A 15,319-nucleotide genomic window follows, 5' to 3' on the forward strand; every position below is an offset into this window, starting at 1 on the left:
AAACATGGAAATATCTACACTGCTACCTGTTTGAACATGGAAATATCTACACCGCTATCTGTTTGAACATGGAAATATCTACACCGCTATCTGCATGAAAATGGAAATATCTACACAGCGATCTGCATATACATGGAAATATCTACAAAGCTATCACTTTACACATGGAAATAACTACAGCGCTATCTCTATAAACATACAAATATCTACACTGCCATCAGTATGAACATCGAAATATGTGCACCGCCATCTGTATGAACATATAAACATCTACACCGCCATCTATATTAAGATGGAGATATCTACACCGCTATCTGTATAAACTTGGAAATATCTACACTGCTATCTGTATATACATGGAAATATCTACAATGCAATCTGTATAAACATGGAAATATCTACACCGCTACCTGTATAAACATGGAAATATCAGCAACGCTATCTGTATGAACTTGGAAATATCTACACCGCTATCTCTATGAACATGGAAATTTCTACACCGCTATCTGTATGAACATGGAAATACCTACACCGCTACCTGTATGAACATGGAAATATCTACATCACTACCTGTATGAACATGGAAATATCTACACTGCTATCTGTATGAACATTTATATATCTACACAGCCATCTGGATGAACACGGAAGTATATACACCGCTATCTGTATGGACATGGAAATATCTACACAGCTATCTGTGTAAATATGCATACATCTTCTCCGCAATCTGTATAAACATGGAAATATCTACACCGCTATCTGCATGAACATGGAAATATCTACACCGCTATCTGTATAAACATGGAAATATCTACACCGCTACCTGTATAAACATGGAAATATCAGCACCGCTATCTGTATGAACGTGGAAATATCTACACCGCTATCTCTATGAACATGGAAATTTCTACACTGCTATCTGTATGAACATGGAAAAAGCTACACCGCTATCTGTATGAACGTGGAAATGTCTACACCACTACCTGTATGAACATGGAAATATCTACACTGCTATCTGTATGAACATGGATATATCTACACAGCCATCTGGATGAACACGGAAATATCTACACTGCTATCTGTATGAACATGGAAATATCTACACCGCTATCTGTGTAAATATGCATACATCTTCACCGCAATCTGTATAAACATGGAAGTATCTACACCGCTATCTGTATGAACATGGAAATATCTACACCGCAATCTGTTTGAACATGGAAATATCTACACCGCTATCTGCATGAAAATGGAAATATCTACACAGCTATCTGCATATACATGGAAATATCTTCACAGCTATCTCTTTTCACATGGAAATAACTACACCGCTATCTGTAGGAACATGGAAATATCTACACCACCATCTGTACGAACATGGAAATAGCTGCACCGACACCTGTATTAACATATAAATATCTACACGGCCATCTGAATTAAGATGGAGATATCTACACCGCTATCTGTATAAACATGGAAATATCTACACCGCTATCTGTATAAACATGGAAATATCTACACCGCTATCTGTATAAACATGGAAATATCTACACTGCTACATGTATAAACATGGAAATATCAGCAACGCTATCTGTATGAACATGGAAATATCAGCCCCTCTATCTGTATGAACATGGAAATACCTACACCGCTCTCTGTATGAACATGGAAATATCTACATCGCTATCTGTATGAACATGGAAATATCTTCACCGCCATCTGCATGAACATGGATATATCTACACAGACATCTGGATGAACATGGAAATATCTACACCGCTGTCTGTATGAACATGGAAATATCTACACCACTATCTGTATGAACATGGAAATAGCTACACCGCTATTTGTATGAACATGGAAATATCTACACCGCTATCTGTATGAACATGGAAATATCTACACCGCTATCTGTATGAACATGGAAATATATACACCGCTATCTGTGAAAACATGCATACATCTTCACCGCCATCTGTATAAACATGGAAATATCTACACCGCTATCTGTATGAACATGGAAATATCTACACCGCTATCTGTTTGAACTTGGAAATATCTACACCGCTATCTGCATGAAAATGGAAATATCTACACAGCTCTCTGCATATACATGGAAATATCTACAAAGCTATCTCTTTACACATGGAAATAACTACACCGCTATCTCTATAAACATGGAAATATCTACACCGCCTTCTGGATGAACATGGAAAAATCTGCACCACCATCTGCATGAACATATAAATATCTACACCGCCATCTGTATTAAGATGGAGATATCAACACCGCTATCTGTATAAACCTGGAAATATCTACACCGCTATCTTTATAAACATGGAAATATCTACACCACTATCTGTATAAACATGGAAATATCTACACCGCTACCTGTATAAACATGGAAATATCAGCACCGCTATCTGTATGAACATGGAAATATCTACACAGCCATCTGGATGAACATGGAAATATCTACACCGCTCTCTGTATGAACATGGAAATATCTACACCGCTATCTGAATGAACATAGAAATGTCCACACCGCCATCTGTATGAACATGGAAATATCTACACCGCCATCTGTATGAACATGGAAATATCTTCACCGCCATCTGTATGAACATGGATATATCTACACAGCCATCTGGATGAACATGGAAATATCTACACCGCTATATGTATGAACATGGAAATAGCAACACCGCTATCTGTAGGAACATGGAAATATCTACACCGCTATCTGAATGAACATGGAAATATCTACACCGCTATCTGGATGAACATGGAAATATCCTCACCGCCATCTGTATGAACATGGATATATCTACACAGCCATCTGGATGAACATGGAAATATCTACAGCGCTAACTGTATGAACATGGAAATATCTACACCGCTATCTGTGTAAAGATGCATACAACTTCACCGCTATCTGTATAAACATGGAAATATCTACACCGCTATCTGTATGAACATGGAAATATCTACACCGCTATCTGTTTGAACATGGAAATATCTACACTGCTATCTGCATGAAAATGGAAATATCTACACAGCTATCTGCATATACATGGAAATATCTACAAAGCTATTTCTTTACACATGGAAATAACTACACCGCTATCTCTATAAACATGGAAATATCTACACCGCCATGTGTATGAACATGGAAATATCTACACCGCTATCTGTATGAACATGGAAATATCTTCACCGCCATCTGTATGAACATGGATATATCTACACAGCCATCTGGATGAACATGGAAATATCTACACCGCTATCTGTATGAACATGGAAATATCTACACCGCTATCTGTGTAAACATGCATACATCTTCACCGCTATCTGATAAACATGGAAATATCTACACCGCTGTCTGTATGAACATGGAAATATCTACACCGCTATCTGTTTGAGCATGGAAATATCTACACCGCTATCTGCATGAAAATGGAAATATCTACACAGCAATCTGCATATACCTGGAAATATCTACAAAGATATTTCTTAACACATGGAAATAAATACACCGCTATCTCTATAAACATGGAAATTTCTACACCGCCATCTGTATGAACATAGATATATCTACACAGCCATCTGGATGAACTTGGAAATATCAGCACCGCTGTCTGTTTGAACATGGAAATATCTACACCGCTATCTGTATGAACATGGAAATATCTACACCGCTATCTGTATGAACATGGAAATATCTACACCACTATCTGTGTGAACATGGAAATATCTACACCGATATCTGTATGAACATGGAAATATCATCACCGCCATCTTTATGAACATGGATATATCTACACAGCCATCTGGATGAACATGGAAATATCAGCACCGCTGTCTGTATGAACATGGAAATATCTACACCGCTATCTGTGTAAACATGCATACATCTTCACCACTATCTGTATAAACATGGAAATATCTACACAGCTATCTGTATAAACATGTAAATATCTACACCGCTACCTGTATAAACATGGAAATATCAGCACCGCTATCTTTATGAACATGGAAATATCTACACAGCCATCTCGATGAACATGGAAATATCTACACAGCCATCTTGATGAACATGGAAATATCTTCACCACTATCTGTATGAACATGGAAATAGCTACACCACTATCTGTATGAACATGGAAATGCCCACACCGCTATCTGTATGAACATGGAAATATCTACACCGCTATCTGTTTGAACATGGAAATATCTACACCACTATCTGCATGAAAATGGAAATATCTACACAGCTATCTGCATATACGTGGAAATATCTACAAATCTATTTCTTTATACATGGAAATATCTACAGCGCTATCTCTATAAACATGGAAATATCTACACCGCCATCTGTATGAACATGGAAATATCTGCACCGCCATCTGTATGAACATATAAATATCTACACCGCCATCTGCATTAAGATGGAGATATCTACACCGCTATCTGTATAAACATGGAAATATCTACACCGCTACCTGTATAAACATGGAAACATAAGCACCGCTATCTGTATGAACATGGAAATATCTACAGCGCAATCTGTATGAACATGGAAATATCTACACCTCTATCTGTATGAACATGGAAATAGCTACACCGCTATCTGTATGAACGTGGAAATATCTACACCACTATCTGTATGAACATGGAAATATCTACACCGCTATCTGTATGAACATGGTTATATCTACACAGCCATCTGGATGAACATGGATATATGTACACCGCTATCTGTATGAACATGGAAATATCTTCACCGCCATCTGTATGAACATGGATATATCTACACAGCCATTTGGATGAACATGGAAATATCTACACAGCCATCTGGATGAACATGGAAATATCTACACCGCTATCTGCATGAACACGGAAATAGCTTCACCGCTATCTGAATGAACATGGAAATATCTACACCAATATCTGTATGAACATGGAAATATCTACACCGCTATCTGTATGAACATGGAAATATCTTCACCGCCATCTGTATGAACATGGATATATCTACACAGCCATCTGGATGAACATGGAAATATCTACACCGCTATCTGTATGAACATGGAAATATTTACACCGCTATCTGTGTAAACATGAATACTTCTTCACCGCTATCTGTATAAAGATGGAAATATCTACACCGAGATCTGTATGAACATGGAAATATCAACACCGCTATCTGTTTGAACATGGAAATATCTACACCGCTATCTGCATGAAAATGGAAATATCTACACAGCTGTCTGCATATACATGGAAATATCTACAAAGCTATCTGTTTACACATGGAAATAACTACACCACTATATCTATAAACATGGAAATATCTACACCGCCATCTGTATGAACATGGAAATATCTGCACCACAATCTGTATGAACATATAAATATCTACACCGCCATCTGTATTAAGATGGAGATATCTACACCGCTATTTGTATAAACTTGGAAATATCTATACCGCTATCTGTATAAACATGGAAATATCTACACCGCTATCTGTATAAACATGGAAATATCTACACCGCTACCTGTATGAACATGGAAACATAAGCACCGCTATCTGTATGAACATGGAAATATCTACACCGCAATCTGTATGAACATGGAAATATCTACACCGCTATCTGTATGAACATGGAAATAGCTACACCGCTATCTGTATGAACATGGAAATATCTACACCACTATCTGTATGAACATGGAAATATCTACACCACTATCTGTATGAACATGGATATATCTACACAGCCATCTGGATGAACATGGATATATGTACACCGCTATCTATATGAACATGGAAATATCTTCACCGCCATATGTTTGAACATGGATATATCTACACAGCCATTTGAATGAACATGGAAATATCTAAACAGCCATCTGGAAGAACATGGAAATATCTACACTGCTATCTGTATGAACATGTAAATATCTACACCGCTATCCGTATGAACATGGAAATATCTTCACCGCAATCTGTATGAACATGGAAATATCTACACAGCCATCTGAATGAACATGGAAATATCTACACCCCTATCTGTATGAACATGGAAATAGCTACACCACTATCTGTATGAACATGGAAATATCTACACCACTATCTGTATGAACACGGAAATATCTACACCGCTATCTGTATGAACATGGAAATAGCTACACCGCTATCTGTATGAACATGGAAATATCTACACCAATAGCTGTATGAACATGGAATTATCTACATCACTATCTGGGTGAACATGGATATATCTACACAGCCATCTGGATTAACATGGAAATATCTACACCGCTATCTGTATGAACATGGAAATATCTACACCGCTATCAGTGTAAACATGCACACATCTTCACCACCATCTGTATAAACATGGAAATATCTAAACCGCTATGTGTATGAACATGGAAATATCTACACCTCTATCTGTTTGAACATGGAAATATCTAAACCGCTATCTGCATGAAAATGGAAATATCTACGCAGCTATCTGCATATACATGGAAATATCTACACAGCTATCTCATAACACATGGAAATAACTACACTGCTATCTGTATGAACATGGAAATATCTACACCGCCATCTGAATGAACATGGAAATATCTGCACGGCCATCTGTATGAACATATAAATATCTACACCGCCATCTGTATTAAGATGGAGATATCTACACCGCTATCTGTATAAACATGGAAATATCTACACTGCTATCTGTATAAACATGGAAATATCTACAATGCTATCTGTATAAACATGGAAATATCTACACCGCTACCTGTATAAACATGGAAATATCAGCACCGCTACCTGTATGAACATGGAAATATCAGCCCCTCTATCTGTATGAACATGGAAATATCTACACCACTATCTGTATGAACATGGAAATATCTACACCGCTATCTGTATGAACATGGAATTATCTTCACCGCACTCTGTATGAACATGGATATGTCTACACAGCCATCTGGATGAACATGGAAATATCTATACCGCTATCTGTATGAACATGGAAATAGCTACACCACTATCTGTATGAACACGGAAATATCTACACCACTATCTGTATGAACATGGAAATATCTACACCGCTATCTGTATTAACATGGAAATATCTTCACCGCCATCTGTATGAACATATATATATCTACACAGCCATCTGGATGAACATGGAAATATCTACACCGCTATCTGTATGAACATGGAAATATCTACACCGCTATCAGTGTAAACATGCATACATCTTCACCGCTATCTGTATAAACATGGAAATATCTACACCGCTATCTGTATGAACATGGAAATATCAACACCGCTATCTGTATGAACAAGGAAATATCTACACCGCTATCTGCATGAAAATGGAAATATCTACACAGCTGTCTGCAAATACATGGAAATATTTACAAAGCTATCTGTTTACACATGGAAATAACTGCACCACTATATCTATAAACATGGAAATATCTACACCGCCATCTGTATGAACATGGAAATATCTGCACCACAATCTGTATGAACATACAAATATCTACACTGCCATCTGTATTAAGATGGAGATATCTACACCGCTATTTGTATAAACTTGGAAATATCTATACCGCTATCTGTATAAACATGGAAATATCTACACCGCTATCTGTATAAACATGGAAATATCTACACCGCTACCTGTATAAACATGGAAACAAAAGCACCGCTATCTGTATGAACATGGAAATATCTACACCGCAATCTCTATGAACATGGAAATATCTACACCGCTATCTGTATGAACATGGAAATAGCTACACCGCTATCTGTATGAACATGGAAATATCTACACCACTATCTGTATGAACATGGAAATATCTACACCTCTATCTGTATGAACATGGAAATATCTTCACCGCCATCTGTATGAACATGGATATATCTACACAGCCATCTGGATGAACATGGAAATATCTACACCGCTATCTGTATGAACATGGAAATATCTACACCGCTATCTGTGTAAACATGCATGCATCTTCACCGCTATCTGTATAAACATGGAAATATCTACACCGCTATCTGTATGAACATGGAAATATCAACACCGCTATCTGTTTGAACAAGAAAATATCTACACCGCTATCTGCATGAAAATGGAAATATCTACACAGCTGTCTGCATATACATGGAAATAACTACAAAGCTATCTGTTTACACATGGAAATAACTACACCACTGTATCTATAAACATGGAAATATCTACACCGCCATCTGTATGAACATGGAAATATCTACACCGCCATCTGTATGAACATGGAAATATGAACATATAAATATCTACACCGCCATCTGTATTAAGATGGAGATAACTACACCGCTATTTGTATAAACTTGGAAATATCTATACCGCTATCTGTATAAACATGGAAATATCTACACCGCTATCTGTATAAACATGGAAGTATCTACACCGCTACCTGTATAAACATGGAAACATAAGCACCGCTATCTGTATGAACATGGAAATATCTACACCGCAATCTGTATGAACATGGAAATATCTACACCTCTATCTGTATGAACATGGAAATAGCTACACCGCTATCTGCATGAACATGCAAATATCTACACCGCTATCTGTATGAACATGGAGATATCTACACAGCCATCTGGATGAACATGGATATATGTACACCGCTATCTGTATGAACATGGAAATATCTTCACCTCCATCTGTATGAACATGGATATATCTACACAGCCATTTGGATGAACATGGAAATATCTACACCGCTATCTGTAAGAACATGGAAATACCTACACCGCTATCTGTATGAACATGGAAATATCTACACCGCTATCTGTATGAGCATGGAAATATCTACACCGCTATCTGTATGAACATGGAAATATCTTCACCGCCATCTGTATGAACATGGATATAACTACACAGCCATCTGGATGAACATGGAAATATCTACAAAGCTATCTGTATGAACATGGAAATACATACACCGCTATCTGTGTAAACATGCATACATCTTCACCGCTATCTGTATAAACATGGAAATATCTACACCGCTATCTGTATGAACATGGAAATATCTACACCGCTATTTGTTTGAACATGGAAATATCTACAGCGCCATCTGCATGAAAATGGAAATCTCTACACAGCTATCTGCATGTACATGGAATTGTCTACAAAGCTATCTCTTTACACATGGAAATAAATACACCGCTATCTCTATAAACATGGAAATATCTACACAGCCATCTGGATGAACATGGAAATATCTGCACCGCCATCTGTACTAACATATAAATATCTACACCGCCATCTGTATTAAGATGGAGATATCTACACCGATCTCTGTATAAACCTGGAAATATCTACACCGCTATCTGTATAAACATGGAAATATCTACACCGCTACCTGTATAAACATGGAAATATCAGCACCGCTATCTGTATGAACGTGGAAATATCTACACCGCTATCTGTACGAACATGGAAATATCTACACCGCTATCTGTAGGAACTTGGAAATAGCTACACCGCTATCTGTATGAACATGGAAATATCTACACCGCTATCTGTATGAACATGGATATATCTGCACAGCCATCTGGATGAACATGGAAATATCTACACCGCGATATGTATGAACATGGGAATATCTACACCGTTATCTGTATGAACATGGAAATAGCTACACCGCTATCTTTAAGAACATGGAAATAACTACACAACTACCTGTATGAACATGGAAATATCTACACCGCTATCTGTACGAACATGGAAATATCTACACCGCTATCTGGATGAACATAGAAATAGCTACACCGCTATCTGTATGAACATGGAAATATCTATACCGCTATCTGTATGAACATGGATATATCTACACAGCCATCTGGATGAACATGGAAATATCTACACCGCTATTTGTTTGAACATGGAAATATCTACAGCGCTATCTGCATGAAAATGGAAATAACTACACAGCTATCTGCATGTACATGGAATTGTCTACAAAGCTATCTCCTTACACATGGAAATAACTACACCGCTATCTATATAAACATGGAAATATCTACACAGCCATCTGGATGAACATGGAAATATCTGCACCGCCATCTGTACGAACATATAAATATCTACACCGCAATCTGTATTAAGATGGAGATATCTACACGGCTCTCTGTATAAACCTGGAAATATCTACACCGCTACCTGTATAAACATGGAAATATCAGCTCCGCTATCTGTATGAACGTGGAAATATCTACACCGCTATCTGTACGAACATGGAAATATCTACACCGCTATCTGGATGAACATGGAAATAGCTACACCGCTATCTGTATGAACATGGAAATATCTACACCGCTATCTGTATGAACATGGAAATATCTACACCGCTATCTGTATGAACATGGATATATCTACACAGCCATCTGGATGAACATGGAAATATCCACACCGCTATCTGTATAAACATGGAAATATCTACACCGCTATCTGTATAAACATGGAAATATCTACACTGCTACCTGTATAAACATGGAAATATCAGCAACGCTATCTTTATGAACATGGAAATATCAGCCCCTCTATCTGTATGAACATGGAAATATCTAAACCGCTATCTGTATGAAAATGGAAATATCTATACCGCTATCCGTATGAACATGGAAATATCTTCACCGCCATCTGTATGAACTTGGATATATCTACACAGCCATCTGGATAAACATGGAAATATCTACACCGCTATCTGTATGAACATGGAAATAGCTACACCGCTATCTGTATGAACATGGAAATAACTAAACCACTATCTGTATGAACATGGAAATATCTACACCGCTATCTGTATGAACATGGAAATAGCTACACCGCTATCTGTATGAAGATGGAAGTATCTACACCACTATCTTTATGAACATGGAAATATCTACACCGCTATCTGTATGAACATGGATATATCTACACAGCCATCTGGATGAACATGGAAATATCTACACCGCTATCTGTATGAACATGGAAATATCTACACAGCTATCTGTGTAAACATGCATACATCTTCACCGCCATCTGTATAAACATGGAAATATCTACACCGCTATCTGTATGAAAATGGAAATATCTACACCGCTATCTGTTTGAACATGGAAATATCTACACCGCTATCTGCATGTAAATGGAAATATCTACAGAGCTATCTGCATATACATTGAAATATCTACAGAGCTATCTCTTTACACTTGGAAATAACTACACCGCTATCTGTATGAACATGGAAATATCTACACCGCCATCTGTATGAACATGGATATACCTGCACCGCCATCTGTATGAACATATAAATATCTACACGGCCATCTGTATTAAGAGGGAGATATCTACACCGCTATCTGTATAAACATGGAAATATCTACACCGCTATCTATATAAGCATGGAAATATGTACAGCGCTACCTGTATAAACATGGAAATATCAGCACTGCTATCTGTATGAACATGGAAATATCAGCCCCACTATCTGTATGAACGTGGAAATATCTACACCACTATCTGTATGAACAAGGAAATATCTACACCGATATCTGTATGAACATGGAATTATCTTCACCGCCATCTGTATGAACATGGATATGTCTGCACAGCCATCTGGATGAACATGGAAATATCTACATCGCTATCTGTATGAACATTGAAATAGCTACACCACTATCTGTATGAACATGGAAATATCTACACCACTATCTGTATGAACTTGGAAATATCTACACCGCTATCTGTATGAACATGGAAATATCTTCACCGCCATCTGTACGAACATGGATATTTCTACACAGCCATCTGGATGAACATGGAAATATCTACACAGCCATCTGCATGAACATGGAAATAGCTACACCGCTATCTGTATGGACATGGAAATATCTACACCGCTATCTGTGTAAACATGCATACATCTTCACCGCTATCTGTATAAACATGGAAATATCTACACCGCTATCTGTATGAACATGGAAATATCTACACCGCTATCTGTTTCAACATGGAAATATCTACACCGCTATCTGCATGAAAATGGAAATATCTACACAGCTGTCTGCATATACATAGAAATATCTACAAAGCTATCTCTTTACACATGGAAATAACTACACCACTATATCTATAAACATGGAAATATCTACACGGCCATCTGTATGAACATGGAAATATTTGCACCGCCATCTGTATGAACATATAAATATCCACACCGCCATCTGTATTAAGATGGAGATATCTACACCGCTATCTGTATAAACCTGGAAATATCTACACCGCTATCTGTATAAACATGGAAATATCTACACCGCTATCTGTATAAACATGGAAATATCTGCACCGCTACCTGTATAAACATGGAAATATCAGCACTGCTATCTGTATGAACATGGAAATTTCTACACCGCTATCTGTACGAACATGGAAATATCTACACCGCTATCTGCATGAATATGGAAATAGCAACACCGCTATCTGTATGAACATGGAAATATCTACACCACTATCTGTATGAACATGGAAATATCTACATCACTATCTGTATGAACATGGATATATCTACACAGCCATCTGGATGAACATGGAAATATCTACACCGCTATCTGTATGAACATGGGAATATCTACACCATTATCTGTATGAACATGGAAATATCTACACCACTATCTGTATGAACATGGAAATATCTACATCACTATCTGTATGAACATGGATATATCTACACAGCCATCTGGATGAACATGGAAATATCTACACCGCTATCTGTATGAACATGGAAATATCTACACCGCTATCTGTATGAACATGGATATATCTACACAGCCATCTGGATGAACATGGAAATATCTACACCGCTATCAGTATGAACATGGAAATATCTACACCGCTATCTGTACTAACATGGAAATATCTACACCGCTATCTGTATGAACATGGAAATATCTACACCGCTATCTGTATGAACATGGAAATGTCTACACCGCTATTGGTATGAACATGGAAATATCTACACCGCTATCTGTATGAACATGGAAATATCTACACCGCTATCTGTATGAACAAGGAAATATCTACACCGCTATCTGTTTGAACATGGAAATATCTAAAACGCTATGTGCATGAAAATGGAAATATCTACACAGCTGTCTGCATATACATAGAAATATCTACAAAGCTATCTCTTTACACATGGAAATAACTACACCACTATATCTATAAACATGGAAATATCTACACCGTCATCTGTATGAACATGGAAATATCTGCACCGCCATCTGTATGAACATATAAATATCTACACCGCCATCTGTATTAAGATGGAGATATCTACACCGCTATCTGTATAAACCTGGAAATATCTACACCGCTATCTCTATAAACATGGAAATATCCACACCGCTATCTGTATAAACATGGAAATATCTGCACCGCTACCTGTATAAACATGGAAATATCAGCACCGCTATCTGTATGAACATGGAAATTTCTACACTGCTATCTGTACGAACATGGAAATATCTACACCGCTATCTGTATGAATATGGAAAGAGCAACACCGCTATCTGTATGAACATGGAAATATCTACACCACTATCTGTATGAACATGGAAATATGTACGCCACTATCTGTATGAACATGGATATATCTACACAGCCATCTGGATGAACATGGAAATATCTACACCGCTATCTGTATGAACATGGGTATATCTACACCGTTATCTGTATGAACATGGAAATAGCTACACCGCTATCTGTATGAACATGGAAATATCTACACCACTACCTGTATGAACATGGAAATATCTACACCGCTATCTGAATGAACATGGATATATCTACACAGCCATCTGGATGAACATGGAAATATCTACACCACTATCAGTATGAACATGGAAATATCTACACCGCTATCTGTGTAAATATGCATACATCTTAATCGCAATCTGTTTAAACATGGAAATATCTGCACTGCTATCTGTATAAACATGGAAATATCTACACCGCTATCTGTATAAACATGGGCATATCTACACCGCTACCTGTATAAACTTGGAAATATCCTCACCGCTATCTCTATGAACATGGAAATATCTACACCGCTATCTGTATGAACATGGAATCATCTTCACCGCCATCTGTATGAACATGGATATGTCTACACAGCCATCTGGATGAACATGGAAATATCTACACCGCTCTCTGTATGAACATTTAAATAGCTACACCACTATCTGTATGAACATGGAAATATCTACACCACTATTTCTATGAACATGGAAATATCTACACCGCAATCTGTATGAACATGGAAATATCTTCACCGCCATCTGTATGAACATGGATATATCTACACAGCCATCTGGATGAACATGGAAATATCTACACCGCTATCTGCATGAACATGGAAATAGCTACACCGCTATCTGTATGAACATGGAAATATCTACACCAATATCTGTATGAACATGGAAACATCTACACCGCTATCTGTACGAACATGGAAATATCTTCACCGCCATCTGTATGAACATGGATATATCTACAGAGCCTTCTGGATGAACATGGAAATATCTACACCGCTATCTGTATGAACATGGAAATATCTACACCGCTATCTGTGTAAACATGCATACATCTTCACCGCTATCTGTATAAACATGGAAATATCTACACCGCTATCTGTATGAACATGGAAATATCTACACCGCTAACTGTTTGAACATGGAAATATCTACACCGCTATCTGCAAGAAAATGGAAATATCTACACAGCTGTCTGCATATACATGGAAATATCTACAAAGCTATCTCTTTACACATGGAAAAAACTACACCACTATATCTATAAACATGGAAATATCTACACCGCCATATGTATGAACATGGAAATATCTGCACCGCCATCTGTATGAACATATAAATATCTACACCGCCATCTGTATTAAGATGGAGATATCTACACCGCTATCTGAAGAAACTTGGAAATATCTACACCGCTATCTGCATAAACATGGAAATATCTACACCGCTATCTGTATAAACATGGAAATATCTACACCGCTATCTGTAAAAACATGGAGATATAAGCACCGCTATCTGTATGAACACGGAAATATCTACACCGCAATCTGTGCGAACATGGAAATATCTACACCGCTATCTGTATGAACATGGAAATAGCTACACCGCTATCTGTATGAACATTGAAATATCTACAGCACTATCTGTATGAACATGGAA

This window comes from Gorilla gorilla, chromosome 11 (genome assembly GCF_029281585.2).
Source record: "Gorilla gorilla gorilla isolate KB3781 chromosome 11, NHGRI_mGorGor1-v2.1_pri, whole genome shotgun sequence".
Taxonomy (NCBI): domain Eukaryota; kingdom Metazoa; phylum Chordata; class Mammalia; order Primates; family Hominidae; genus Gorilla; species Gorilla gorilla.